Source organism: Danio rerio, chromosome 23 (genome assembly GCF_049306965.1).
Source record: "Danio rerio strain Tuebingen ecotype United States chromosome 23, GRCz12tu, whole genome shotgun sequence".
Lineage (NCBI taxonomy): Eukaryota > Metazoa > Chordata > Actinopteri > Cypriniformes > Danionidae > Danio > Danio rerio.
Genome location: NC_133198.1, coordinates 42,170,001 through 42,175,000, shown reverse-complemented (window position 1 = coordinate 42,175,000; position 5,000 = coordinate 42,170,001). Strand labels below are relative to the sequence as shown.

At 31.9% G+C, this 5,000-nt stretch overlaps 1 long non-coding RNA gene across 4 annotated transcripts in view; it reads right to left on the bottom strand.

Annotated features, from left to right (window-relative positions):
• LOC141380553 (uncharacterized) overlaps window positions 1–5,000 on the bottom strand; it is an 80,667-nt gene that overhangs the window by 16,051 nt on the left and 59,616 nt on the right. Inside the window, exon 6 of one of the 4 annotated variants that reach the window (XR_012398703.1) lies at window positions 1,836–1,918. The exons of the other annotated variants lie outside the window; for them this stretch is intronic. This is a non-coding gene — a long non-coding RNA (uncharacterized lncRNA). The remainder of the gene's footprint in view (window positions 1–1,835; window positions 1,919–5,000) is intronic. 4 annotated transcript variants of the gene reach the window in all.

The window sequence follows — 5,000 nt, the reverse complement described above, 5'->3', positions numbered from 1 at the left end:
TGATGCTATTAGTCCTTGGGGGCAGGACTATCATTTAAGGTGGGGCTATTAATCCTTTAGGGTGGTGCTATTAGGCATTTAAGGCGAAGTTATCAGTCATTTAGGCGGGGTTATCAGGCATTTATGACAGGGCTCTCAGTTATTGGGGGTGCGGCTATCAGTCATTTAGGGCGGAGCTATCAGGCATTTAAGCTGCGGTAACACTAGAGTTTGATAATGCAAAATTCTGTTGTGCGGCGCTGTGAATAGGGGCGGGAATAAACGAGATTATTTGGCATTAAAAAAGCGAGTGATTGCTCCATACTTTAAATTTCTGTCCAGAGTGGTCATGCTTTGATCCTTGGTTGGTCTCACGCAGTCAAGTGATGCGGTTTCGCAGGTCAGACTTCACCAAGCTTGAACTTTGCACTGCAGCAACCTGCGAAACTTGGCGCATGACCCTATGTTTTCGGTCTGATGCATTCGTGTGTGTATGAATGGAAGTCTATGGGGAGACAAGTCCAGTGTGACCACAGCTTTAGGGCAGGGCTGTAAGTCCTTGGGGCGGGGTGCTATCAGTCCTTGGGGGCGGGGCTATCAGTCATTTAGAGCTGAGTTATCGGGCAATTAGGGCAGGGCTATCAGATATTTGGGGCAGTGCTATCAGTCCTTGGGGGCGGGTCTATCCATCATTTAAAGCAGAGCTATCAGGTATTTAGGTAAGGGCTATTGGTCATTGGGGAGGTGCTATCAGTAATTTTGTGTGGAGCTATCAAGCATTTAAGGCAGAGCTATTATTGAATCGGGGCTTTCAGTCATTTAAGACGGCGCTATCTGGCATTTAGGGCAGGGCTCCCAGTTCTTGGGGGCAGGGCTATCAGTCATTAGGGTGGGGCTATCAATCCTTTAGGGCATTGCTTTCAGTCCTTGGGGGCAGGAGTATCAGTCATTTACAGCAGAGCTATCAGGCATTTAGGGCAGGACTATCAGTCATTAGGGTGGGGTTATTCATCATTTAGGGCGGTGCTATCAATCCTTTAGGGCAGGGCTATTAGGCATTTAAAGCAGAGCTATCAGGCATTTAGGGCAGAGCTATCTATCAGTCATTGGGGAGGGGCTATCAGTGACTTAGGGTGGAGCTATTAAGGATTTAGGGCGGAGCTATCAGGCATTTAGGGCAGGGCTAATAGGCATATAGGGCAGAGCTATCTATCAGTCATTGGGGAGGGGCTATCAGTGACTTAGGGTAAAGCTATCAAGTATTTAGGGTGGAGCTATCAGGCATTTAGGGCAGGGCTATCAGTCATTGGGGGCGTGGTTGTCAGTCATTTAAGGCGAGGTTATCAGGGAGTGTCTCATTTCTTCATGACTTCATTTGTCTTGTTTCATTTTGTTAGCAATACCCATCTTCTAAACCAATCGGTTTCCAAAGGACCAAATCATGCACCGATTTTGTTTTTTGTCTAATTTCAGGACCATTTCAATTGGATGGACAACTTCATATATCACACCAGTTTCTCTTAAACACAATTTTATTAGCAAATGTTTTAATATGTTATTCGCACAATTTAATTAATTTATAATAGCACAATTTGGATGGACACCAAGAAAAAAAAATCAGAGCTCAATGTAAAGGATGATGATTTGATATAAGTTTACGCATACGCTGTCAATTATCAACCAAAGCAGTGACTACACACATTCCTGGCATAGCTGAAGTTTAAGACTGGTTAATCTGGGTGATCTGGTAAGACACACATATCAGCACATATAACCCGAGTCCTCAGATAACCGCACTCTGAAGGGTTAAAGGGACAGTTCAGGCAAAAATGAAAATTCAATGTTCATTTACTCACCCTGGGGTCGAGCAGGATGACCTTTCTTTCTTTAGGAGAACATTAATGAAGATGGTGATTCATAAAAGGCAAGTCAACCAGCCCTTTGAGAGTCAAAAAACATATAGAGGCAAAACGGAATTAATGCTTGTGGCTCTTGCTGATCATTGAGGTCTTATAAAGTAAAACAAAAAACTAAACATTATTTACAATAATTAGCTTTAATCTACAGCCTCAACAATCTTGAGTGTGTGTTCACGACAGTCTGGAGCTCATACAGTGGATGTCAAAGGTCATCAAAACTGTTCATTCTTCAAAATGACTTGTGTGTGTGTGTGTGTGTGTGTGTGTGTGTGTGTGTGTGTGTGTGTGTGTGTGTGTGTGTGTGTGTGTGTGTGTGTGTGTGTGTGTTTGTGTGTTCTGAAAAAAAATTGACAAAGGTGAGTAAATGAGAAAGAATTTTCACTTGAACAGACTTTCGATAATACTTTACAGTTTTAAAAAGTCCTCTTTCTGTTTATGGGAATGTTCTGTGTTCAGATTTTGAATAATAACATAATAATTTAATAATAAATAATCGGAACTCTTAACAATACAACTGAATTAAAAATAAATAAAACCATAGTATATACAAAATATTAATATACTCACAAATACTTTTTTCATTTTTCTATTTTTTATGTTCTGGGTTCACATTTTCAATTTTAATTGTTTTAAATGTTTTTAAATGTTTTTAAAGGTTTTTAAATGTTTTAACAATACAACTAAATAAATTAAAAAAATCCTTATTTAATAGTATTATGTATATTATTAATGTTCTGGCTTCACATTTGTAATAATAATATAATAATTTGATAATAAATAACCTGAAAATTTAAATGATTTAACAATACAACTGAATTAAAAATACACAAAATCTTAGTATATACAAAGTATTAATGTACTGACTAATAAATAAGTAAAACAATATATTTATTAATATGGTTCACATTTTTAATAATAAAATAATAATTTAATAATAAATAACCTGAACAATTAATTTTTTTAACAATACAACTGAATTTAAATAAATAAAACCGTAGTATGTGCAAAATATTAATATACTTACACATAAATATATATATTTAAAAGTATTAAGCATTTTATTTAATCTTCCGGGTTCACATTTTAAATAATACCATAATAATTTAATAATAAACAATCTGAACAATTAAATGATTTAACAATACAACTGAACAAAAAATAAACTAAACCTTAGTATATGTAAAATATTCATGTACTTACAAATAAATAATTAAAATAATATATTTCATAGTATTAAGTATTTTTTAATGTCCTTGGTTCACATTTTTAATAATAACATAATAATTTAATAATAAATAACCTGAACATTTAACTCTTTTAACAATGGAAGTAAATTAAAATTAAATTAAATCTTAGTATATGTAAAATATTAATATACTCACAAATAAAAATATATATTTCATAGTATTAAGTATTTTTTGTGTTCTGGGTTCACATTTTTAATAATAACCTAATAATTTAATAATAAACAATCTGAACATTTAAATGATTAAACAAAACAACTGAATTAAAAATAAATAAAACTTTGATATAATAAATAGAAGCCTTAATAAAATGTCATAGTATTAAGTATTTTTTTAATAGTTATAAATAAAAAATGTAATTATTTTTCTAAATTATAGTCATTTTTTATGTTTTAATATTAAATTGACAAAAATAATTAGATAAATAAACAAAAATAAATAAATAAAAATAAAATATAAAAAATAAATAAATATATAATTAAAAGTAAAAAAATTTTTTTTAATACAAAATAAAAATAAAATAAATAAATAAATAAATAAATAAATAAATAAATAAATAAATAAATAAATAAATAAATGAATGAATGAATGAATGAATGAATGAATTTAAAAACCTAAATAAATATTGACTTTCATAGTCAGAAACTAAAATATTTATGAGCCAAAAGAGTTTTTGTTGACTTTCTGTCTTTTGCCGACCACAAAAGTAGATATTTTAAAGAACGTTGGTAAACAGAAAGCTGATGGAAACCACTTCCATAATCATTTTTTCTACAATGGGAGCCAATGGGTACACATGAATACTCCTGTTCGTGTCCACTATACGGAGGCAAACCTAGTTTATCATTACTTATACCACAAAACCTGCCTTTGTATTAAAAGTAAAATATGGTTTGAACAATTCCTCCTGTAGTTTCAGTCTCTTGAACAGACAGTTAAATTTGAGACGCTTGGGAAATACAGCCTGCTTTAGACACTCGTAAACGCAGGGTTTCCTCCTTATCATCTCCAGGACATTAATGGAGCGATGGTGGGCCTGTGTTTGACCCTCACCCATCAAAATCACTGCAGATGAAAGGCAGACGCTGGAAACAGTCTGTTCAGACCTTATTTACCACAGCGTTTGGGAGATTTCAGGAAAAATGGCACCTTTTTACTCTGACACGGGACACTTTGTGTTATATCTGTGTAAAGAAAGCCAAGAAACAGAGTAAAAGTTAAGCATACGCTTCAGAAAACTCAAAGTACATCAATAAATCAACAAATCCATCTATAAATGAATTAAATTCATTCATTCATTCATTCATATATACATACATACATCTTTTCATTCATTCATTCATTCATTCATTCATTCATTCATTACAGCATTCATTAAATTCATTCATTCATTCATACATACATCTTTTCATTCGTTCATTACTATTTCATTCATTAAATTCATTCATTCAATCATTCATTAAATTAATTGAATTAATTCATTAAGTTATCCATTCATTAATAATTCATTCATCTATTCATTAAATTTATTCATTAAGAATTCATTCACTGAATTCTTTCATTCATTCGTTCGTTCGTTCGATCCTTTATTCATTTCATTCATATTTCATTTATCTATTCATTCATTCATTAAGTCATTCATTTATAAATTAAGTATTTATTTAGTAATTATTTTTATTTTTTATTTGCTTGTTTATTTTACAGGGACAATACACTTGAAATTGTTATACAAAGATAACGATGTTGTGTACATAGAATTACATTTATTCAATCACTAATAATTCATGAATTCATTCAAGCAAATCCATTAATTCAATTAATTCATTAAGTCATTCATTCATTCATTAAATTCATTCAT